This window comes from Antechinus flavipes, chromosome 6 (genome assembly GCF_016432865.1).
Source record: "Antechinus flavipes isolate AdamAnt ecotype Samford, QLD, Australia chromosome 6, AdamAnt_v2, whole genome shotgun sequence".
In the NCBI taxonomy this organism is placed as follows: Eukaryota; Metazoa; Chordata; class Mammalia; order Dasyuromorphia; family Dasyuridae; genus Antechinus; species Antechinus flavipes.
In genome coordinates, this window is record NC_067403.1 from 68,358,164 (window position 1) to 68,384,264 (window position 26,101).

The 26,101-nt window shown below is 37.3% G+C and overlaps 1 protein-coding gene and 1 long non-coding RNA gene across 3 annotated transcripts in view; both read left to right on the forward strand.

The window, feature by feature from the left end:
• The first annotated feature begins 6,084 nt into the window (after positions 1-6,084).
• On the forward strand, positions 6,085-19,241 carry LOC127540841 (uncharacterized). 2 transcript variants are annotated; one of them, XR_007948297.1, is made up of 4 exons: positions 6,085-6,340; positions 15,793-15,884; positions 17,783-17,866; positions 18,185-19,241. It is a non-coding gene; the product is annotated as an uncharacterized LOC127540841 (long non-coding RNA). The 2 variants fall into 2 exon arrangements; XR_007948298.1 differs by lacking the exon at positions 6,085-6,340 and adding an exon at positions 8,554-8,837.
• A 2,125-nt stretch (positions 19,242-21,366) lies between these two features.
• The window catches only part of IL15 (interleukin 15), a 155,241-nt gene continuing 150,506 nt past the window's right edge, over positions 21,367-26,101 (forward strand). The window contains exon 1 of the mRNA XM_051965733.1: positions 21,367-23,409. The gene's annotated coding sequence lies outside the window, so the exon portion shown is untranslated. The remainder of the gene's footprint in view (positions 23,410-26,101) is intronic.

A 26,101-nucleotide genomic window follows, 5' to 3' on the forward strand; every position in this document is an offset into this window, starting at 1 on the left:
AACTAGTTATTACACTAGGAGAGAGAAGGAAAGAGAGAGAGAGAGAGGTGGAAAAAGAGAGACAGAGACAGAGAGGGAAGGGAGGAATAGAGAAACAAGGAGGGAGGGAGGGAGACAAAGAGAAGGATGGAGGGGGAAGCAGGAGAGGAAATAACATAAGAGTTTAGTTTCTAGGGAAATAATCTGAAAAGCATCTAAAGAGCTAGATAAAGATGATCCAAATTGGATAGAACTCACTAAAAAATTGTATTTCACCTATTTTCCAATCAATGGTTTGCATACTTAGGCTTCTTGTACCTGTGTCTGATCTGCTTTTGTCTACTAACTAAATTAAACTTTGTCCCCCAAAGTGAGGTCATTGAGCTTAGCTTTAAAGAAAGTGGACCAGTCACCTGTACATTCACAGAAGTCTCTTTAGAAAATTTCCCACTTTCCTTCTCATTAGAATTGTTTCTCTTTGTTTCTTCACAATTTTAGTTCAGGTTCCCAGGCTAAGAGGTTTGACTTTCCTCAGAATTTTAATCCATAAGATCCTTTCTCTAAACTCTTTTAAGTCTCTCCAAAAACCTAAGGTCTATACCAAACTGCACCAAGTTTTCTTTTTTTCTTTATCGAAAATCCTAAGATAGAGTGGTCACTTCCTCACAAAGTTCCCCTAGTAGAAACGAGTTTTTAGAATTTAGAAATAATAATGATAAAGTAGAATGTGTTCAGAAAAGGATGGCCAGACTGATAAAGAAGTCACTATCATTCCATGTGAGGATCCATGAAGGAAATGGGAATGTTAATATAGAAAATGAAAGATCAAAAGAATATATAACTCCAAGTTTGGGGAAGATTATCAAAGACTTCTAATTGTTGGTCTCAGAAGGTTAAAATAGCTATGATGAGAAGTTGAAAAGAGATAGATTTAGGTCCATTCAACTGTGGGATTGCATGTTAACTTGAACAGTGAAGAAATATGGCTTGAACCCTATCTTGTGTTTATATTATAATAGAGTGGCAAGAACCATAAGATTAAGAGGAAAGAAATTAGAATGTAATAGAATAGTAAAATAAAATAAAATAAAAAGAAGGTGGAAGAGTATATAATCTCCAATGTATTTATCTGTTTATGAGAAGGAGAACAAAACTGAGAAAATAGTAGCTTAAGGTGAGGAATGTTATGGTAGAAGAAAGAAAACAATTAATTGCATCTAGATGATTTATTTTGTGGTACATGAGGTTTCAGAAACAAACTGAGACCAAGACTATTGGTAGCCAAGGATCTAGAACATTAATTTCTACACAGTTAATATATCATTTGGAGTAAAAAAAAATAGGAAAAATAGGATTGTAAAGATTGAAACAGCTGGTTGGAGAGAATAGGGAAACACAGGTGAGAGGGAGAGGGATAGTTTTATGACATTCCTTAAGTCAGGTGATATTTGAAAGGGAGGTAATTTTGTGATTTATCCAAAATTAGGTGATTTGAAAGCAATTGAAAGCTAACTTCACAAAATGGTAGATAAAAGCAAAGAGGAGTCACTAATGTATTTTAATGTAGCCAGAAAGGCTCCAGTGCCACATGCTTTAGATTGTGTCAGGGGCAGTCTCTCCTTCCTGAATTGTCCTGCCTGAGAAGCTATCTTCCATAACAATCTGTATCTTGATCCTCTTACTGGCTCTACCTGCTATAAGTCTTTGAGATTTTTCAGAATGTCCTGCTACTGTCTCTCCAATCATCCTCTGCATTCTTATGGCTCAAAGTCCACCATATGTCCTATTCTCTCACTTTAAAGGTACTGTTCATTGCTTTTTTCTCTTTCTTTACTCTAATGGACTACAATACAGATTCTTAGCTCTCATTCACTACCTCAATTATCTCAACCCAACGTCATTTGACAGATGAGTAAACAGAAGCAAAGAAAAATTAAGAGATTTGCTTATTATGTTACACAATATCTGAGGCAAGATTAGACAGCTTCTTCCTGTCTCAAAACCTATCACCCTATTTACTATGTCAGGATGTCTTTGCCATTATTCTTTGACCTTCTCATTCTTTCTTCAAACCAAATCTTAAAACTTCTCTCAAAGATTAGTTGAAGATACTGCTTGTGTATGACTATGGACAAATCATTTTACTGCTCTAAATCTCAATTTCCTTATCTGTAAAGTGAGGTGGTTGGATTAGTTGACCTCTAGGTCCTTTATACATCACTAAAACAATGATCCTACCATCCTATAATTCCTTAATCATGCTTTATATTTCCCTGCTAATTATCTCCCAATGTCTTATACAATGTGGAATGTGATAGTTAAGAATCATAAGGCACAAAAAACAGATTCTGAGCTAGAAGAATTGCCAGAGATTTATTGATACAACCCCTCATTTTTTTTTTAACAGATGAGAAAGTTGAGACTTGCCTAGATCCTACAACTAGTTTATGAGTTGGACTTCAAATTGCATTCTTCCTGAATGCAAGACCAGTACTCTAATCACTTCAACATCTTATTATCATATCTAGGATTTCAACAGTGTGGTGTTTTTTCTGTGAATCCTTCTCACTTTAGCAAATGGTCTTTGTCAATTGTTTTGACCAAAAAAATTCATTTTTTCCTTCCCCTTCTTCTGATGTTGTATGAGCCTATTTACTGCTTTGTTAATCTGCTTCTTGGATGAGAGTCACAAAAACCATGCATCAGGTATATTCAAGACCATTCCAGCTTGTTAGAATCTGCCAAAGCTTATGGTCTGTTGACATAGTATTTGAAATCTACTGTCATTTCCACATCATACTGAAATGGAGAAGATTGACTACTCAATAATTTTTTTATCAAATAAATGAACAGATGAATGAATGAATGAGATTGCCATTTATTTTGTCCCTTCAAAATATGTATTTTCTATAGTATGAGGCAGTGGGAAAAGAATGCTTGATTTGGGAGTCAGAAGATCTCTGTCAATGCTATTTGTCCAAATCCTTTAGCTCTCTGGCTTTCATTTCTTTTTCTATAAAATGAAAGGAAGTGGAACTAGACAGTACCTGAAGTCCCTTCAAGGGTCAAATCTATGATGTTATGATATATGATCCTGGCTTCTCATCTAGTTAAACTTTGGCAAAATAAAGCAAATGTGAATGGCCAGGAAGGTTGAATGCTATGCTTCTGTAAATATGTTAAGGAATGCAAATGATAAAAGAAGCAGATTTTGAATTTACTTTCTGTGCAAACCATAAGTTAGTGTTCATGGCTGGTTACAACTGTGCTTGGTGTTTGTGTACAATTCATATATGTCTGTATCTAATTCCTGTTCTATCTTCATGCTTATGTTATTTTCAAGCCTAAAAGTCAGATTTCCAAATGCAAGACCCTTCTTTGCATGGTTAAGAATCTCATTTTTCATTCATCTTTCAGAATGGGTGGGGCCGAAGAATCCCACTGACAGCAAATTTTCATAGAAAAATTCTTTTTTGAGCAATCAGAAATATTTAAGCATTTCCTTTACTGGATGAGAAATTGCTTTGTGCTCCTGACTTTGTGTGATCAATAGTGATCCTTTGACACTTTTCTCTAGAAGCTCCAAGCATTTGCTTTATTGTCTGGGAAAAATTCCAAGCTGGTTAATTACATTCTGCCTATGTAAAATCCCCCCTTGCCATTTCAGCTAGATGTAGCATGCATTTCTACCTTTTCTCTTTTGTTCTGTTACTCCATGTGGACAGCTGTTTTATTACACTAAATTGATTGCTTGAGTGAACTTTGAAGAGCCCATTATAGGGATATTGGGAGGCTTAAGTATTAATTGCTGCAAATTCTTGAATAGCTTCAAGTGAAGAAAGTTAAGGATTATAATGGCTACCATCTCTATTGGCTTCTGATCCTCCTCATACCATTTCTTAATCTTAAAAGAACTACCTTGATATTTGAGGACTCAGTTTCTCTAGAAACAAATGAGAATTAAAGTGATGGATTTGCTGAAGCACCAGCTTCATTCTCAGGAAATCTGAGGAATTTACTTAGGAAGGTGTATATTTGCTTTTGAAATGCGAAAACTTGGGCAAATGTTTTCATTCTGGCTTTTGGGTTCCATTTCTGAATATCCATTCCCCCCCCCCCTTACATACATAAGGGGTCATGCACATGTTCAGGAGTGTATATATGCAAGTTCCTCATTGTATGGCACATCTCACAAAGGGATGCTTGAGCCCTACATATATTATTCATTAAGATATTGCTTACTCAAATGTCCTGCAACTCTAATGCACCTATCAATTACAGATTTTATATTTTATGGTAGCTTAACATGCTTAATGATTCAGTCAAAAAAAGAAGCACCTGTTGAGTCATGGAAAGGGTTGAATGACAATAATCTTATTTTAGAATAAACACAAACATTAAAATCATCTCTCTCTCTCTCTCTCTCTCTCTCTTTTTTTTTTTTAATATGAATCTGGTATTTAGCAAGTATCCTTTCTCCAGCTCCTGAATTTTGTTTAACAAAGAGTGGACTGAATTAGAAGTCTGATACTTTACTTTTTTCTGGTGTTGGATCTTGTAGAAAAGCAAGCCAAACATACTCAGTTCTAATCTAAGCATATAGTTTATTAATAGCATACAAGCCAACAGCAGGACATTTATTTATGATAAAATGACAGAAGGAGACATCTACTTCTATCTTACTATTATCCCTGTGATGAAGGAAGAGGGTACGGAAGAAGAGGTTTGCCAGGAATGGGTGAGATTCGGTTCTCGAAGGCACAGGTTCTGGCAAAGGAATTTCACTACACCCAAATGCTATGATAAAAAAGCTTTATTGTTAAAGAAACACCAAGAGGGATTCTCTTGGAGGGCATATCATTTTCAAGAGAGAAGTGATCTGCAAAGAGAAATTTTCTGAAGTCCCATTTTATGCATAGTCTAAGGGAAGTCTCCAGTGGATGTGAAATCTTGCCGGGGTCCTGGCTTCCAAGAAAGCTTATCTTGCTCTGAAAGCATGCAAGACCATTTGGGTTTGTAGATCAAAGGATTCCTTGGTGATTTTACATAATTTTAAAGGGCTCACTCAGATCAAGAAGAATTTTACCCTCATCACCTGGACCCCATTCTGACTTTGGCAAATGAAGATACAAATATGTTTTTCAAAAAAATAGGAATTGAGATCCACTGAGTGATCTTTGAAGAGCCCATTATAGGGATATTGGGAGACTTAAGTATTAATTGTTACAAATTCTTGAATAGCCTTAAGTGAAGAAGGTTAAGGATTATTATGGCTACCATCTCTATGGCTTCTGATCCTTCTCATACCATTTCTTAATCTTAAAAGATCTATCTTGATATTTGAGACCTTAGTTTCTCTAGAAACAAATGGACTCATTTAGAATGGCCCAGGGAAGTTGAGGTTTAATAGTGAAGTAGACAAAGGAAGCTGGAATTTTTTATAAAGAAATTCATTAATAATGTGCATACATCAAATAACTTAAACTATTTCAGTCCTAAGTAGATCAAATAAGATAGATCACATAAACCAGATTTGGATTTGATTGCCATTGTTGTCAAGGGTTTATCAGTCATTATAATTGTAAATGACTGTTTCCTCTCTTCCTTCTGGAGAAAGTGGCTCAGTTTTCAGTATCATCTGAGAGAGAAAAGAGAGAGAGAGAGAGAGAAAGAGAGAAAGAGAGAGAGAAGAGAGAGAGAGAGAGAGAGAGGAGAGAGAGAGAGAGAGAGAGAGAGAGGAGAGAGAGAGAGAAAGGAGAGAGAGAGAGAGAGAGAGAGAGAGAGAGAGAGAGAGAGAGAGAGAGAGGTGTACATTTGTATGCTTTTTTTTGAAGGTGGGAGCCACACTTTGTCTTTTTTAGAAAGTAGAGACTCAAATTTCCCAACAACTCTTACTTTATTAAAGATAATTTTCTCTGATGATTTGGTGATATTAGGATGATCTGAGTGAAGGGAGGACTTTCTCCTTTGGGTTTACAAAGTAATTAATAATGATAAAAGTAGTTAATAAGTAAATGTAATAAGTAAACCAATTCACTAAGCTAGTTCATCTACTTGAATGTCAAAGATTTTGCCTTCATAAGGGAAGATTTGGAGGTCGGGGAACAAGTCCTGTCTTTAAAGACTTGAAATTCTGTCACGTGGAAAAGATATTAGATTTGTTCTCTTCGGCTCCACAGGACCAAGCCAAGAGTTGTATTTCAGAATGACAAATTTTGGCTCGTTATCAGGAAAACAATGTGTTGTCCAAAAGTAGAATGGAACATTTTGGAAGAGACTGGTTCCTTTTGTGTGGAGGTTGCTAAGGAAATGCCAATTTTTGCTCCTTGGCTCTACTGGAGGTAGATGGACCCTTTTTCAGGTAAATATTGGACTAGATGATGACTGAAATACTTTCTCAGTTTCAGTTTCTGTGGTTGTGATTATGATGAGCAAGAGGAGAAAAAAAAATTATTGGAATAAGATGATATTCACAAAAAGCTCTGAAAGCCTATTGTTAAATTTTCAGTGAGCATTTATTACCTTATGGCAAATGCTATACATCAAGGTTTTATTTCTTGTTTTGTTGATTTTCTAAATGTACAAAATTAATGGAGAAAACATAGTGAAGATTCAATTTAAAAGTGTGTCACAATATATATATGTGTGTGTGTTTGTGTATGTGTATATATATATATATATATATATATTCCTTTCTCCAATTAAGAACTGGTTGTTAAATATTTACCACATAGGGTGGTGACAAGTCATGTTAACCTTACGCAATGGGTATTACTATTCCTTTGGAGAAAATGAAAAGAATTAAGTTGGGAGGCCTAATGGTTTGCCCTAACCCAAAGGTAAATTAGTAACCTTCATATTTCCACTTAACTTATTATATTCCAATTCCAATTGGTGTCTGGCACATAGTAGGTGAATAATAAATGCTTGTTGACTTAACTTGTTTAATTCCTTTTCAAGAGATTGAGGGGGGGTGGTTTGGAAAGGAAATAAGACACAAGGGAATCTAGCAAATAGTAATGCTATTTATATTGAATTCATTGTCTTAGAGAATTGTCTTAGAACTTAATAAATGAAAGGAGGAAAGTAATAATTATTTATTTTGGAACTACTGAATACCAGGCACTTTACAAATGCGATCTCAGTTGATCCTTGCAACAAGTCTGATGAGAATAGGTGACATTACTATTCCCATTCAACTATAAAACAGGGATAATAAAATCACCTATTTCCATCAGTATTGTTGCAAAGAGCGGATAAAGGATTTACCCAAAGTGACATAGCTAGTGAGGTCTGAAGCTGGATTTGAACCCAGGTCCAGATCTTTATCTACTGTACTACTTTGTTAAGTATGTCACTAAGAAGAAAGTTACTGTTAATAGTTAATTTTTATGTATTATGAGGAGAATGTAAGCATAGATAAGGATTGTCTATTTAAGCTGGTCTTCCAAAAAGACACAAAAAGCCTAAATTAAGTATAAATATTGTGTACCTAATCAAATATTACAACTACCTGACACTAGAGTGAAAACCTTTAGACCTTGTGGTGAATCTGGGAATCAATTTAGTTTAATCAGGTTCACAGGGGAAATACTAAAAGTTATGATTGCTATGATTGTTGCTTATAGTTCACCCCCCCTGCCCAAAAAAGCTTTTCTGGTGTTAAAATCCATAGTGATAATATTATGAAATGTTACAAGAAGGTACTATTACTTCATAAAATAATCCCTTTATTTTCTATAAAGAAGGGGAAAATGCAGAGCAAGGAAAGTCCTAGAAATCATTTGAAAAATTTTCAAAGCCTGCCTTTATAACCTTGAAATATTTTTCTATTGACTGGAAATTCACTGTGCCTGAAATTTCCATTATTAACATCATTCTTCAAGGCCTTCTGGAACCTGTAATTTGAACTAGAACATTATGTTACATAGGAAAGATAATACTGTGATTATCTAATAGAATAATAGTAGGGATTGATTTATGTTACCATTTAAACATTGGTAGAAATGAGGGCCTTGAGAACAAAGCCAAAGTAAGTTTGGAGGATAGTAGAGGAAGCCAGGATAAGGGTTCTAAAGCTGTGATCTCTGAATTTGTTTTTAAATTTTTTAACAATTGTATTTTAATGTAATTTTTTTTGACAATTCTAGATATTTTATATTACACATTGAAGAAGATCCTGAGGGGTCCTGGCTGATGGATGAGTTCCTGGCTAGGATAATGGTATCTTAGGAGCCCTAGCCTTGGTGTTTCACTTTACTTGCTACTCAATCTCAGGGCTACTTTTCCTTTATATCCTTTGACTTGTCCTCTCAAGGATGATCCTATTCTGAGGGGTCCTTGTTGACTAATCAGTCTCTGGCTAGGACCATAGTCTTTTTTTTTTTTCAATACTAATAGCTTTTTATTTTTCAAAATACATGCAAAGATAGTTTTCATAAAATCTTGTGTTTCAATTTTTTCTCTCTTCCTCCCCTCCCTTAGACAGTAAGTAATCCAATATAAGTAAAACACGTGCAATTTTTCTAACTCCATTTCCACATTTATCATGTTACACACACACACACACACACACACACACACACACACACACACACAATCAGATCAAAAAGGGGAGAAAATGAGAAAGAAAGAAAAAAAAAACAAGCAATGGGACAGTTAGGTGGCAATGTGGATAGAGCACCAAAACTGAATTCAGGAGGATCTGAGTTCAAATCATACTTAGACACTTAAAACACTTCCTGGCTGTGTGACTTTGGACAAGTCATTTAACCCCAATTGCCTCAGCAAGCAAACAAGCAAGAAAGAAAGACAGAAAGAAAAAAGAAAAACCAAGCAAGCAAACAACAACAAAACAGGTGAAGATACTATGTTATGATCAACATTCAGTTACACAGTATCTTGAGAAATCACAGCCACAGTATTCACTTTTTTAGGGTTGCTACCTTTTGCTCTAACTCCAGACCATCTGAGTTGCCCTTCTCCCTCCCTGTATGAATACATTTTCTCTTCCCCTTCTTGTTTTCTAGCTCCCCTTTATTTCTTTTTTCTGGAGTAGAATGTAAACCTTCTTGAGAGTAGGTCCTGACTTACTTTCTCAATTTTATTACCTAAGAAATCAGCATGATCTGTGTCACGTGGCAAGTGTTTAATAAATACTCTCTCCCTACCTTCCTCTACTTTCTCTCTGTGTCTCTCTGGTCTGTCTTTGTCTCTCTGTCTTTCTTATCTAAAACATAATTCTCTCTCTCTCTCTCTCTCTCTCTCTCTCTCTCTCTCTCTCTCTCTCTCTCTCTCTCTCTCTCTCTTTCTCTCTCTCTCTCTCACACACACACACACACACACACACACACACACAGCTCAAGGAATACTAGCTATCCAGCTCTAGAGAAGTCCAACAGAACAAGAACACTCTTTTTCAAGAGTGACACCAGATGGAAGGGAATAATTGCCACAAGTTCACAAGATCAATGAGGATAAATTTATCTATTTGATAATTTAGTTGGCTGAGACCAGTCCTGTATATTGGAAAGGAGACTTTGTTGGTGATATATATGTTGATTTTGCCTACTCTTGGTGTTTATTGATAGGAAAATTTTAGACTTCCTAGGAACTATTATTTCATCAGGATGAGTACTTCCCCAACTAATAAAAATGTTAATTACTTCAATCTCAATGAATGATTAAAAATATTTATTACCTGTAGGCCAAATTTCAGGAGCCAAACCTGGCCCTGTTCCCCCCCAATCCAACCTTTTTCTCTCCCTATGCTGCCACTCCCAATGACTGGTTCTCTAAGCTCATACTCAGTACTTTTCTGACCTGACAAGACTTGCTGGAGCTTGTGCTCTCCTGGCATATCCTTGGAAAAAGCAGTATCACCCTCAAGACAAAGAGAATTGTTAGAGGAGCCTTTGGGCCAAGAGTTAATTTACATGTTCTTTAAAATCTTGAGCATTGCTAAAGTAGCTAACTTTAGACCCTTCAGAAGATCTTTAGCAAGTGGGCTTATCTGTTTAAATTTCAAATCTTGAAATTTTATTTTTTTAATTTTTAATTAATTATTTTTTTGGTACTCTCACTTTCTCTCTTCAATAACATCAACTATGTTTGGGATTCTCTTGGCCCAGTGGGAGTTGGGAGGAAAAGTTTCATTTATAAGCTCAAATAAGTTTCTTTCTGTTCTAGGGCTAGAGGCCACCAGAGTATTTAAAGTTAGTTTAGTCCATCTTCTTTTCACCAATCTGAGATAGATGTAGTCATTTTCAATATTTTTTATTTACTATTTTTTTTTTTTACAAATTTTACAAATAATTTAGTTTACTATTTTTGTTTCCTGTGGCCTCCCATCCCCTTGACTTAGAATCAGTCATACAGGTAACTACTTTTTGCCTTCTTGCTGCCAACCTATAGATCTCATTTCTTCCCTGGCTGCTCCCATTTGCTCTACTGTGGTACCATATTTGGATTTGGTCTTTGAAGTACTACCATTGTATATGTCCTTTTGCTCTGACAAAACTTATGTTACATGTGTCCAAATTTCCTTAAGACTTTGTTATTCATAAAGAATATGAAAATTGGGAAAGAAAATCATTTCTATGAGGAGATATTGATAATGGGGGAGAAGGGGATAGGGTAAAATGAAGCTGTCTGCCACAAACATTCCTCTTTTTAACCTAGGTAATTCATATGTAACTACAAGACAATACTCAGACCTAAAGATCCCAAAGAAAGATGGTAAGATGCAGTAACACTTTTGCTAAAAGAAAGAACTCAAAGGTACTTGTCCTTTTCCTGCAGTTTTTCCTCCTTTTCTGCCTTTTCAATTAATATTTTATTGATGGATGCCTTTTATCTTCAAATCAAAGTCATTTGGGGATATTCACTTCTACCCACTAGATCTGGGTTCTTTAAAAAAAAAGTTAAACAAGTGTTAAATTAAAAATAATAATAATAAATGTAAGAATTATCAATCAACAAATCAACCAGCACTCATTTAAGTGCTTACTACTGTACTAGGCTCTGGACATACAAAGAAAAAAAAAAAAAGAAACATTCCTTGTCCCCAAGAGTTTACATCCTTTGGGTGAAAATGTATACATATATAATACATTGTTTCCTCCAATGCAGTAAAGAAGCTTCTCAAAAGGCCCAAATAAACCCTGTGAAGAGCTTGGAATTCTTATAAAAGAAATTCAAGATAACTTTTATCTGACAGGTATACTCTTGGTTTGAAAATCTCATTGCCAGAAGTAGCTGACAGGGTAGTAGATGGATTACTGGAGCTAGAGTTAGAAAGGCCTGATTTCAAATCCAGAATCAGATACTTACTAGCCGCTTAAGTCACTTTAATCTCCATTTGTCTCAGTTTCCTTATCTGTAAAAAAGAATATAATAGTAGCACCTACCTTCCAAGGTTGCTGTGATGGTCAAAAAATTTTTGTTTAAAAAAAAAGATTCTTAAGTTAGTGTTTGGTTCTATATGAAAACTTACTCCTTTTCCATTCTCCAAAAAAAAAAAAAAAAAAAAAAGACCAGAGTTGGAAGTCCTTATCTCTTTTCTTGGGTCAAGAGTAGTGATTATATCTACACAGTACTGTGTCATCATATTGACTCTATTTTAGATTTCTTTTACATTATTGTAGTAATTGAATATACTATTTTCTTGGTTCCTTTCCATATAGCTCTTCTCATGTTTCTCTGAATACCTCATACTTGTTATTGCTTTTGTTGCAATAATTTTCCATTATATTTGTGTACTATAGTTTGTTAAAACCATCTTTCATTAATGAGCTCTTACATTCTTTCTGTCTATTTACTTACTCTCTCTGTGTGTCATTCTGTCTGTCTCTCTATCCATTCCTTTATCTAGTTATCTATTCATTCATTCATGTATTTGTTTGTTTATTTGCTGCTGCCACAGAGCAGCAACAAATCTTAGAGGTGGAAGTTGCCAATCAGTTCACTCACTTTAATATGTGGCCTGCTCTTTCTCAAACAGTATAGTAGCCACCCCAAATCCCCAAACAAGAGAGTACTAAGAGCCCCAACTGTTTTTCAGATGCCTCATTTTTACTAGAAATGTCACTTCCTTAGTGGAGAGGAAATGAGTCTCTTGGCAAGGCCATTCACTGCCTTTGCCTTTAAACAGAAGACTCCTACATCTGTATCTATAGTTCTGTCCTTTTTCTAGAGATTTAGTCCTTATTTTTAACTACTGAGTCTAAAACATCAAAAATCCTCACTTAAAGCTCAATATGGCTTTAAAATTAATGTAGTTATCCTTACATCTTTCAAAAAATCCCTGTTTGACTTAATTATTTTCATCAAGAATATGACTTTTTACTATCTTTGACTTTTCCCTCACCTCAATTGAAATCCATTTAACACATGTTTGGAAATACAAAGTAAAAGGATGAAGAAGGAGAGAAGCAAGCAAACAAGCAAGCAAGGAAGGAAGGAATAAAAGAAAGGAAGGAAGGAGAGAAGGAAGGAAGGAAAGAAAGAAGGAAGGAAGGAAGGAAAAAAGGAGAAAAACAAAAAGTACAAAAAGAAAGAAAGGGAGGGAGGGAGAAAGGAAGAAAGGGAGAAAAGGAAAGAAAAGAAAAAAAACAGTTCTTGTTCTCCAAGAGCATGTTCCAGATCTACTCAGTTGTCAGATTTGTACACTGAACCTCCAAAATATTTCTCACATCTGTCCCTCCTTTCTAGTTCCATGGCTCCCACCCTACCCCATGTTCCTATAATCATCTATCTATACCTCGCCTCTCAATGGGTCTTACACCTTCAATATCTAATCAACTTCAAAGCACTGCTCATACCATTGATAGGATCATGTTACTTTCCAGTTCAAAATCCTTCTACAGCTTCCAAATACCAAGCCAAATTCAAATTCTTTAGTGTGGTATTCTAATCCTTCCAAAATCTGGTACCATTTCAACATTCCAGTCATATCTCATATTGCACCCTTCTTTATGCTTTGCTTTGGTAGTCATTTACAGTTCTGCTCTATTTGACTCATATCTTTATTATATCCATTGTCAATGGATATAATTTTTATATTTATTATTATCCAGGTAAATGGAAATTCTACCTATCATTTAAGAACTTTAACTCCAATGTATTTCTCAGGTCTTTTACAGAACTTAGCTTATAACTTAATTTTGCAACTTATTTACTATCATTTCATATTATGGTGACTGTGGTATATTGTAATGGGCTGAGGCATGAGTTGATGCACTGAGGTCCCAAGCACGTGAGGCTAAATAGTAATTGGACCATACTCTATTAATATATATGCTTGGAGAAAGAATGCCCCCCGCCCACTCTTTGTGCAAGTCCTGATGTGTTGTATAGGAAATGATGATTTTGGTGGATGGAGGCAGGGGGGCGGAGGGGGCAGAGAGGGCGAAGAGGGAAGCAGAAAGAGAGACTACTGGCTGGCTTCTTGTCACAGCTGTTCACATTGCTATCGTGACCCCCCCCCCCCCTCCTTTCACCTCCGATTCCCCTTCACCTTCGATCCTTCTTCACCTTCACTAAGAATAAAGATCAACAATTTTTCTCTAACCTGAATTCCTGACTCCGGCTGATTTTAAAGTAATGGTCATCACAGTATATACTATCTCCTTCTACTTAATTGTAAGTTTCATAAAAGTAAGGATCATTTTGAATTTAGTAGTTGTATTCTCTCATTGCCTAGCACAGTATTCTATATTTATTAGGACTTTAAGAAGACTCTAGATACTTTGGGACAAGAAGATATTGTTGTATCCTTCAAATAAATAACCAAATACATATCTGATATTAAGCATTTTGAAGTTTGTAAAGTACTTTATATACATTATCTAATTTAAACCTCAAAAGTACCTTGTGAGTCATCTATTTTATAAAAGAGGAAACAGAAGAACAGGAAAAAAAATTGATTTGCCTATGGCTACACTACTAACAAGTGTAAGAAATAGGATTGGAACCCAGTTCTTCTTGAGAATAAATCTACTACTCTATTATATTATTAGAGTTGGCTATTATATTATTATATAGCCATTTGTGAAGAAGCAAGGGTACTGAAGTGAGTAAATTGGTATATTTATGCTTTTGCAATATCTTTTCTTATTTTAATGTATCTTGAATTTCTTGATTATTAGAAATACCCATATAAGAATGGATTTTTTTTAAAGTTAAAAGTGTCTTCCAAAGCAAAGAAATAAGTCTTTCCTAAACATAAATAATTGAAAATTTGCTTCAGTTTTAAACCAGCACCATTTCTTTATCTACAATCTCTGAATGGGTAGGTAGGTAGTTTCAAAAATCTGTTTTAGCATTGCCATATTGTATAGACACAGTTTGTTTAATGGTTGTTTTTTATAAAGAAGATTACACAATGAAAAGAAATGGAAGTACAGGAGAAAGATAAAAAGAATTAATTATCTTTTGAGTACTGATTCCTGAATCAGATCAAGTGAGATAGTTGAGGGGTACCAAGGGGAAACAGGAAGACTGAGCAGCAGATTAGTATAAAGACAGAGATCCAAGTAGCCACTCACAAAAGGACAGGAGTCAAAGGGAGGTGATCTGGAGAACTAAAGATCTGCTTTTTATAGGAAAGAAGCCAGACAGCTCTCCCTCTATGAGAATGGGTAGCCAGTCAAAGGTGACCCTTACAGGACAGGAAGGAAATTTGGTAGAGGAGAAGTTTCAAAAACTCAGTCTTCTGGCACACACCCTATAATATATTGGAGCTATCACAATTAATTTATAATGCAATTGGAAAATATTTCACAAAATAAGTGAAAATATCATAAAACATTTATAACATTACAGTTTAAAACAGGTAATATGTGGTCTGCAGGGTTTGATAGCCCCTCTTTTCTATTTTGAATTCGATATCATTATTCTGGATCGTAGCTAGAGGACCAAAGGTCTCTCTTTAAGTGAAAATAGTTTTCTTGGAGAATATCATAGGGTATATGAAATATTTCAATTGACTGAAAAAAAAAAAACATTTTAAGCAAAGGGTGTAGGTATAAGGTATAGGGATCTGATTCCAATGGATGAGAAACCAGAGAAAAGATGAGGAAATAGGGATTTGTACCTAAGTAGAGAGAAGTACACACAATTGATTGAGGAGATAGTTTGATGTCCATGAACTATGAATCTGGTTTTGATATTTGACATTCCTGAGCAGATGGCAAAAAATTAGGATTACAATCTAGATAAGAAGGAAGAATACCTTGAATGCCAATTGAAGCACATTTAAAACTATTTTGTGGGCATGTATGCGTGTTATCTTTTGTAACATAACTGATATGGAAATGTTTTGCATGACTTCACATGTATAATTAATATTGGCTTCTCAATGGGTAAGGGAGGGGCAAAGAAGAGGGAGAGAAATTAAAACTTAAAATTTAAAAGATAAGTGGTAGAAAAAATTTTATTTGTAATTGGAAAATATTTAATGAAATAAATGTATAAATTTAAGAAGGATGAGTACCAACAAGTTCTGTCTTAAAATAAATTAAAATAAATTTAAGGAACATCTCAATAGGAAAAACTATTATAAGCTTGTTCTTGTTTTTGTGAAGATAATTTTCTTAGAACTATTTAAAGGTTTTTTTTTTTTTAAATATGTCCTGGACTTTAAAAATTAAATATAGCAAAGCAATACTTGCAGGCCTCAATTCTTGAGGTTGTCATATATTGAGTACTGCTTATTGTTGATACTGCTTCATGTCTTTAAATCCCAGGTCTGACCCTTTTTTCTGGCCCTGAATGCTTCAGTCACTGACTCCCATTATTTTTTTTCCCCTTCAGTGGGACTGTTCCTCCCTCAATAAAGGTATAAAGAGAAGGAAGAAGAAAGAAGAGAAAGAAGGAGAAATCCTTATTCATCTGGATATGTGCAAGTATACTCATTTTCACCATCATTTATGATTAACCTATGTCCAGAATGAATTTCATCAAAATTTCCTTCCAAATTAATATTCCTACAAGTATATTCAATGTTTAACCTTAAGTTTTACTTTCAGTAATGGGTTCACATCTCTCTTAAAATACCTTTGGTTTTGCTATTGTGATCAGTTTGCTTAAAATCTTTTTATTTTAGTAAATTGAAATGTCCCATGCTTAATTTATAATATTAAAGAGCACACCTGATATTATTAAGTCCATCAAATATTTTTAACTCATTTACTATGGAAGCAGTTAAGTGACAAAGTAAATATAAAAACAAGATCTGGAGAAAGTAAGACTCCATTTCAAATCCAGTTGTCCTCTAAATTAGGACAGATTGGTTTAATTCTTGTGTCTGGCTGTAACCTTAGTCAGCTAGGTGACCAAGTGGACAGGGCTTTGGGCCTGGAGTCAGGAGGATCTGAGTTCAAATTCTATCTGAGACTCTTAATAGTAGTGTGATCCATGTCAAGTGATCCATAATCACTGCTGCCTCACTTTCTTCATCTTCAAGACATAGCTGTCTTGGAGGGTTGCTGTAAGGATCAAATGAGATATTATTCGTAAAGTACTTAATAATACTGTCTAGTACATACTAAATGCTAAATGAATGTTTATTCCTTTTCCTGGACAAGTCTGTAGCCCAATGAACAAATTCTGTTGAGGTTAGACCTGGACTACTTACTGTGTGAAGAACTTGAGGTACAATGAATTTGCATAGGCTATACCAGAGATATTCTATTACTAGGTCCTACTAATTCCCAGAGGTTATTGTTAAACTTTGACTGTGAGCAAATACCTTGGAAATAATAAATTCCATTCAGGGCAAATCAGGGCTTGATTTATTGTTTTGTTGCTTGTCTAGATTTAAGGAAGTGATACAGAATATGTAAATACAGATTCAACTTGTATGTTTTGCTGGTGATTTTATTTTAGTTTTTGAGAAATGGTTGTTAAACATTTCCTGGCATATCACTGATTGTAGGCTATATCTAAACTGCACTTACTCCTCACCTCATCCCCTTAGAGTCCTTAGCTTCTTTAGGTTCATCTCAAGTATTGCCTCCTAAATGAGAAAGCTTTCCAGATCCTTCATTTGCTGGTACTCACTGCTCAAATGATTTGTGTCATATGTCTTTGTCCAGGTGGGGAGGGACTGAAAACAATTTTTTTCTGGGTTTTTGCAAGAACAACAAAATGATATCACTATGTTAGAGTCAAGTTACAATGTGTCTGACTGTGGTTGATCAGAGCAATATGAGCTTGGAGTCCTCTACTACAGATCAGGCACAAATAGTCCATGTGAACATTTGGGGTAGATTCTCTAAATTTGTGCATCTTGTATTTCTTTTGACCTACTTCAGTTGTGCTTTGTTCATAGAGCACAGCACTTTCTTTAATGAGGGCATGTCTTGCTGGTGGTCTTGTGCCAGTGTCTTCCCTGTAGCTCAATCAGTTTCATAGTTCTTAAGAGGGACATGGATAGTGTCCTTTTATCACTTTTTCTGACCACCTTGTGAGCACTTGCCCAGAAAATAGTCTTTTTGGCAAGCACATATTTGGCATTCAAACAATGTAGTCAGTTCAATGGAGTTGTCCTTTCTGCTGTAGAATTTGAATGCTTGACAATTTAGTTTGAGAAAGGACCTTAGTATTTGGTATCTTATCCTGTCAGGTGATCTTCAGAATCTTCCTAAGAATTCAAATGGAAACGATTCAGTTTCTTAGAATGGCTCTGATATACTTTCCAAGTTTCACAGACATACAGCAGTGAAGTCAGCATAACAGCTTTGTAGACCTTCAGTTTCATAGACAGTTTAATGCCTCTTATCTCCCTCATTTTTTTTTTTAGAGCCTCCCAAACACTGAGCTAGCTATGGCAATGTGTGCGTCAACATTATCAATATTGGACATCCCTGGAAAGAATACTGCCAAGGTAAGTGAACTTATGCACAGGATTTAAAACTTTTCCATTTGCTGTATGTAATTGATGGTTTCACATATTGATGGTGTGGTGCTGGCTAATGGAGTACTTGTGTTTTCTTGGTGTTAATTGTTATGCCAAAATTAGTACAAGAAGCTGAGGATTGATCCATACTTCATTAAATCTCACCTTCAGAAGTTTCATTGAGTGCACAATTATCTGCAAACAAAAAATTATGCATTAATGTTCTCTCCATTTTAATTTTGGCCTGTAGCCTTTTCAAATTGAAGAATTTACCATATGTGTAACAGCTGACTTTGATGTTTATAGGTCCTCATTGAAGGCATTTGACAACATGGCTGAAAACATTATGCTAAAAGGCATGGTAGCAAGAACACAACCTTGGTTCATTCCATTGGTGACTGGGAAAGTGTGAGAGCATTGTCCGTTATCCTTCAGAAGTCAGGCAAGAATGCCAACATGAAATTGAACTTTTTTGGGCAACCAAATTTTGACATGATTTTCTATAAGACCTCATGACTGATAGTATCAAAGGCTTTGGTCGGATCTACAAACATTGTATCCAGACCTCTATTCTGTTTCTGGCATTTCCCTTGGAGTTGAGAAAAAAAGAATGTATGAACCATTCCTTGGCTCTTTCTGAAGCCACACTATTTTTGTTGAATGAAAATATTTAGCTTGGAGATGCTAAGTCTATGATCAGTCCAGCACTCTGTACCACACAGTGCCTTCGTTACTCTCACATCCAGTATATGTCTTCTCCTCACAATCACATAGTCTATTAAATGGCAATGTTTGCTGCAAGGATATATTTACAAAGTGGCAGCTTTTGGTAAATGGAAGACAATGTTAGTCATGAGATGTATAAGTCCTCAGTAGTAAGAGCCCTTTGCTATTGCTGTTTCCAAATCCATACATTTTAAGGGCTCCCTGCCATGTCTGGCAAACTGGATCTATTCTAGCATCAGTCATCCAGAATTATAAACTTGTACTCTTTGGGCACACTAATGATAAGGGTCTCCAGGTCTTTATAAATATATTTTTTTTATCTCATCAGTCTTCATCATTATGGGAGCACAGTCACAGATGATGGTGGTGTGATATTTTCCTGCAAGTGGCAATTGCATTGTCACAAGCCTGTCATTCATTCCTTTCGAAAGGCATACAAGCTTGCTGACTCAATTAGTTTTAATTGTAAAACTTATACCAGCTTCATGTGGCAGCCATTCCAGAAAAAAATGTGTATCTATCTCTGATTTCAGTAAGCTGACCTTCAGTTGCCAGCCTTGTTTCACTCAGGACTGTCATTTGGATGTGATACCCACCGAATTCTCTTGCAATAAAAGCTGTTCATCTTTTAGGTCTACTGATTTTGTGTTGTCTATAAATGTGTGTGCATTCCATGTATTGATAGTGAGTGGAATCATTTTTGCTGATGTTTTTTGTATATTGTGTGTGTGTGTGTGTGTGTGTGTGTGTGTGTGTGTGTATACATGTGATCCCACAGAAGGGGATCCTGTCTACCACATAATCAGGTCAGGCTGAGTAAGCAATTTTTAGGGCAACTTTTCTAGTTTCTTCCTCACATCAGGAGATGAGCAATGCAATCCTTAAAAAACTGCTTAGACACCCAAGGGGCTGTTAAATCCCACTGTTGCTTCCAGTGAGAAGATGATTCTATGGCTTGGACTTACTGTGTGCAGGGTTGTGACTACAGGTCTCAGTGTATTTACACCTGCTGCTTCTTCCCTTGCCTGCCACCACAGGACTTTGAGATAGGAAGAAATGTAAAACTGAATGAGTGATATCTTTTGATTTGTGGATTTAAGTAAGATTGAATTACATGGAGTCATCAGCTTCACTTTCTTTTCCAGTTACCATTGTCCAGTGGCAAGACAGAATCAACAAGACTAGTGATGATTCATGATGCAGTGGGTGACCCAGATGTCTTCAATGTCTAACCAAGCTTTAAGCACTCCATAGCACAGCCTGCTTAGCAGCCTTTATGACCATTGGAACAAATTATTCTCATTCACACATTACATCAGAGGAAGTCTTCACATGCTTGGAGTAGATAGCCCCCTAACTGACACGTTTAACACTCCTCGGTTACCCTCAACCAATTTAACCCATCTACTGAAGTGGTTTACTGGGGGTGTGACCACTGAGCATGCTACAGCTTCCTGAAGTCACAAATGTGTTGGGTAGAACACCAAAGATGGAAAGCAGACCTGAAAGGGCTAGGCAGCCCTCACAACAAAGGTACTAGTTTTCTCTAAACACAAATATCTGCAAATTTTAGTAGGCACTTCATAAATGCTCCTTGGGTGGAAAATAATTATCACCACCCCCACCACAACAACAACTCTGATTTGCAGATGAGAAATCTTAAAGTTATGTAACTCCTCCGGGTTAATATATCTTATAAAAGGCCCACTCAGGTCTTTTGAATCTCCAGTGTTTTTTTTTTTTTTTTCCATTCCCCCAGGCTGCTTGTAATGGTTAACTTAACAGTTTAATCTTCACACAACTTCAAAAAGATAATGACCTGGAAACCAATGAAGAGCTTTAGAGAGTGAGTCAGCCAACTAACTAAATTCTACTTGTGATGTATGGCAAGTGTGGGACTTTGGCACACTTAATTTTCAGTTGACAAATCCTACTTTAGATTATCTTTAAAATAATAGACATTTTAAAAACTGAATTGTCAAACTAAAGTTGTTTTTAATTCTAAATGCCAAGATAGGCGATTCATTTTCTAATGTTGGAGATTACTGGTTTAGAGAGTAGGTGTATTTTCATAGGAATCTCCTAGTCCAGTCTTCTAATTTTAAAGAACCGGATACTGAGGGAATCAGAAGAGATTAAGTGATTTGCCTTAAGGTCATAAAAGTTATCAATGTCAGAATCAAGATAACAGTAGCTTATGGACATGTTTTTAGTCATTTTCTGACAGTAATCTTGAGTTCATGTTGCTGATAAGCTTTGAGGAAAACATTCATATGATAGTTTTTTATCCTAAAGTAATTATTTAGTTGCTCATCACTGTTTGTAATTTTTGATAGCTGACCAAACGTTCTGCATTCAATAAAAATCGAAGTTGTATTCAGGGAACGTTTTTTCTCCTAGTACTGAGTTATTGTGACAATTTGGGCTACAAACCTTTACTCTTCTGGAGTCCCTAATTACAACTTTACCTATATGCAGGAAGCAGTTTTTTAATGAATTAGGAAACTGAATTGGAACTAAGTATTTGGGAATGGAAAAGGAAAGGATGTACTGAGGTCTGAAATTGGCATACCTGACTTCTTCCTCTACTTATTTTTTCTTCTTCTTCTTCTTCTTCCTTCTTCTTCTTCTTTTTCCTCTTCCTCTTCTTCCTTTTCTTCCTCTTTTTCCTCTTCTTCCTCTTCTTCTTCCTCCTCTTCTTCTCTTCATCTTCTTCCTCCTCATCCTCTTCTTCCTCTTCCTCTTTTTTCTCTTCCTCCTCCTCTTCTTCTTCTCTTCCTCCTCTTTCTCTTCCTTTTTTCTTCTCTTCCTCCTCCTCTTCTTCTTCTCTTCCTCCTTGTCCTCTTCCTTTTTTCTCTCTTCCTCCTCTTCTTCCATCTTCTTCCTTTTCTTCTTCTTTTCCTTCTTTCTCTTCCTTTTTCTCCTTTTCTCTTCCTTTTCTCCTCTTCCTCTTCTTCTCCCTCTTCCTCTTCTTTTTTATTTTCTTCTTACTTCCTTCTTTTTCTTCCTCCTTTTTTCTTCTTCTTGTTCTTGTTCCTCTTTCTCCTCCCCTTCTCCTCCTCTTTCTCCTTCTCCTCCTTTCTCTTCCTCCTTCTTCCATCGTTCTCTGATTCTAAGGCAATTCTATTCCATTCATTTCAAGTTTTTATTAAGGGCCTCATTAAGCACCTCTGTGTGGAAGGTGCAGTCCTCAGCCTCCTTAATACAGAGGAAAAACGAGAAGCAGACTGCGCTCGTGTTAAGGACCATACCTAAGTGTGAATGGGCAAGTTGATTCTCCCGGGTCCCCACAGCTGTGAATCATAACACCCCTGAAGGAATTGCAAAGCAACATTCAGTGACGCAGATGTTGCTTCTGAATAGGGAATGAAATAAATCGGACGCATAAAGGAAAGAGAAGGGAAGTCAGAGATTCTCAGTCTGCCTTGTAACGTTATCATCCTCTCTCTCACATGAAGGGATCTATTCTGCTGGTCAGAATTAGATCCTCAGCAGCCACTCGCAGGTGGCTCCCGGAACACACTCGAGCTTATTTTTGAGTGTGAAATCTAATGTGAATAGATCTCTTGTCACCATAATGACAATTAGCACTTATAAAGCTCTTTAAAGTTTTCAAAGAACTTTATAGTTATTACTTCATTTAAGCCTCGTGTCATCCCCGTGATGTAGATGCTATCGTTATCACTACTTTAAAACCTGATCTGAGTGATTTGCCCAACGTCACTCGACTGGTTGCTGTTTGAGGGAGGATTTGAATTCAGGTCTTTCTTTATCTGGATCCAACACTCAGTTTACTGTGCCACCTGGTTGTCTCCATATTCACCTGGCACATTGATCAGGTTAATTACATTCATTCAATAAACATTTATTAAACGCCTATTATGTGCCAGGTACCGTGCTTGCAAAATACTGTGCAGAATATAGAATGGTCCCATTTTCTAGAGTGGAAAACTGATGCTCAGAAAGTTTCAGTGATTCATGGATTCATGGCTTCGTGCAAACCTCCAGACAACATAGCCTGAAGTGTTCAGGTGTATTCGAGTCCCCGTTTCCCCGGCTAAAACCACACTACCCAGGTGCCTGGAGGCTGAGGCATCCCGGGACACTCGATCCCTGCGGTGTCTTACGTGCTCCTCTGATCCTTTCTAGCCATTCTGCGCCGCGACAGCTGCCTTCTCACAACCCCGCCTCACTCCGGGACTGGTGCACAACTTGTTCCTAATTAGCCAAATTCTCTATCTCAGGCGTTGTTGCCACCAGGATATGGACACCTGTCAGACAGGTGGCTCCGCCCATTTCTCCCCTCCCCCAACGCAATGATCCCAACAAGTGGAGTCTGAGTTGCGGACAACTTGGGGATCGCTTGCCCCGAATCCATTTGCCCGAACGCGGGACTCCGGGCTTGACCAGAAGCCTGGCGAGGCTAGCCACACCTGGGACACATGCACTCTAAGGAGGCCGCTCCCATTCCGCTCCCCGCTCCCAGCGCCCCAGCGGGCTCTCCCCCCGGCCTGGGGCCAGCTCGCCGAGGTCAGGCTCTAGAAGCCAGCTGCGGCTCTCGGACACTTTCCTCTTTCACTTTTCTTTTGAGCACCAAAGAAGGTTGTTTCTCTTGGCGCTCGGGGAAACCCTGTTGACCCTGGAAGGCGGAGGGCGGGCTTCCTCTGGCTGCGCTCAGCGCAGAGCAGTGCAAATGCGTTGTCTGGGTCGGACCCCGGCAGTCCCTTTTAATTGCTCCGGCCCCGGCTCCCGTCCGCCACCTCACCGCAGCCCAGAACCTGCTAGCGAGCCGCGACCCTATGGAGGTAAGACCTGCGTGCTTTGGGCTGGAAAGGTGGAAGGGGGGTGGGCGTTCCTTAAACAACTTGAAGGTTAGTCCTCTCAGTCATTCCTCATCCGAATCCCGCTGCCCTCCCGGAGTTGCCCGGCCCATGCCCACTGCTGCTTTTTCTTTTTTCTTCTCTCTTACCCCGGAAGTGTCCTAGTTAGGCTCCTGAGCCCACTCCCCCCACCCCCCAGGCTATTGACTTAGTCGCCAAAGTTTTCTACGTTTGAGTTCTAGCTGAGAACCTTAGAGGTCCAACCCCTGTCATTTCACAGAAGAGAAAACAGAGTTCCAAATTACGATGACTCGTCCAATGCGATTTGCCTGGGAAGCAGGAAGACCCGATACCCGAATAAACCCTCCATCCCAAGAGTCCACCTTTAGGCATCTCACGAGCGCTTTCCTTAGTCCTTGCGCTCCGCTCTCTTCCCTCCTTCCCCCTCCTCCCCCCCCCCCCCTTCCCGGCCATGCCTTCTCTGCCCACTTCCAGTTTCTTTCCAGTATCCTCAAATCGTAGATCTGCTGCCACATTAGTTTCGACTCTGGATGGCAAGACCCCAGTGGGGACCGCGAGAAACTGCGCTCGAAGGGTTTGGCCGAGAAGTCGAGCAGGTGGAGGGGAAGGATGGGGAAGGGAGGGGGGGAGCACGCAGTAAAGCCGGGAACTTGCGGGTTTTCTGAGAAGTCGCGCTTGCAAAAACTGCGCTCCTGAGTTTTGCAGTTGACAAGTGTCGCAGTCACTATTGAGACTATAGAAGGACCGTCCTCTTTCTCTTCCTCCTCCTCGTGTGTGTGTACGTATGTATGTGTTGCGCATGATTGTCTTATTCACCAGCTGTCCCCTTACTGTCTTGATTCAGATAAACACTTCCCCAAGGGTTGACCTGGGACCTTTTCCCACCTCTGCTACCCGTTCTGGCTTCCGAGTCTCAGCTAAAAGTGCCCCCTTTTGCAAGAAGCCTTTCCCTCTGCCATTATCTCCAGTTTCTCAGTTATCTCTTGTACGTATGCTGTTAACTCACGTTTGCTTGTATGTTGTGTCTCTCCCACACACACACACGCGCACACACACACACACACACACACACACACACACACCTCTCCCCTCCCCCGCTTTCCCATCCCCCCGACCGTTCTGGTCTCCTCCTCCTCTCCTTCAGAGCCTGTGTTTATTTGTAACCCTCAGCGCCCAGCACAACACCTGGCACATAGTAAGTGCTTAATAAATACTAGATGATTGACTGTCCTATTTTTAGCTCGGGGGCATTTCGGGCAAGTTTGTAGATCATAAATGAAGTGATTATTGGGAAGTGCCAGAGCACACAGTAAGTGCTTAATAAATACTAGTTGATTGCCCTTTCTTAGCTCAGGGGCATCTCGGGCAAGTTTGTAGATCCTAAATGAAGTGATTGTTGGGAAGTGGCCAGAATTCTTTGGGAAGAAATGCTGACTATTGTGTATTTTGACTATTTCTTCTATAGTTTATTCACATCTTTAATTGTATTTTGGCAATACCTTTTGAAAAATTTTATTTCATTTTTAGTTCGCAGAAGGAAACAAACATTTCCATAACACTGTATAATAAAAAGATGGTCACGTATGAAAGTGCAAATCTGCTGTGTACAACTTACTATTCCTTTTAAATATACAAGGAAGTTAACATGTAAATTTCTTTTTTCCCTTTTTTGTCCTCCACTCAGATATGCCACCATTTGACTCAAATAGGTGTTTATATATAATATATACACACTTGCATATACATATATATGCATGTATATGTAAAATATTCTATACATTTATCTATAAAATCTTCTCTCTGACTGCAGGCCATAGCTTCCTTCAAAAGTCTTTTGTAGTTAATGTGTTTGATTATAATAGTCAAAATGACTTATTTGCTCATTTTTCCCCCAAAGTCATTCTTAAAACAATATTGCTGTCACTGTATACCAGAGCTTCTTAAACTTTTTCTATTTGTGATTCCTTTTTGCCCAAGAAATTTTTGTCATACTGGGTATATAGGTATTATAAAATAGGTATACAAATCAAACATTTACGGATAATAAATCATAATTTGCAAGAAGTTACAATTTAAGAAGCTGGACAGTATATAGGGCTCTCTTGGTTCTGCTCATTTCCCTTTTCATTATTTCCAGGAAGTGTTTCCATGTTTTTCTGAAATCACTGAGTTCATCATTCTTTTTTTTTTTTAAATGTTTATTAAACCTTATTTTCAAAACATACATCTAGATAATTTTTCAGTGTTGACCCTTGTAAAAACCTTGTGTTCCAAATATTCCTTCCCTTCCCCTTACCCCCTCTTTTAGATGGCAAGTAATCCAATATATATGTTAAACATGCTAAAATATGTTAAACCCAATATGAACATACATATTTATACAATTACCTTGATGCACAAGAAAAACCAGATCAAAAAAGAAAAAAATGAAGAAACAAAACACAAACAACAAAAAGAGTGAAAATGCTATGTTGTGATCCACACTCAGTTCTCACAATCCCTCTTTGAGTGTTGATGGCTTTATCACAAGATCACTGAAACTAGTCTGAATCATCTCATTGTTGAAATGAGCCACATCCATCAGAATTGATCATCCTATAATCTATAATTGATAATCCTATAATCTTGTTGTTGCCAGATACACTTAACATCAGTT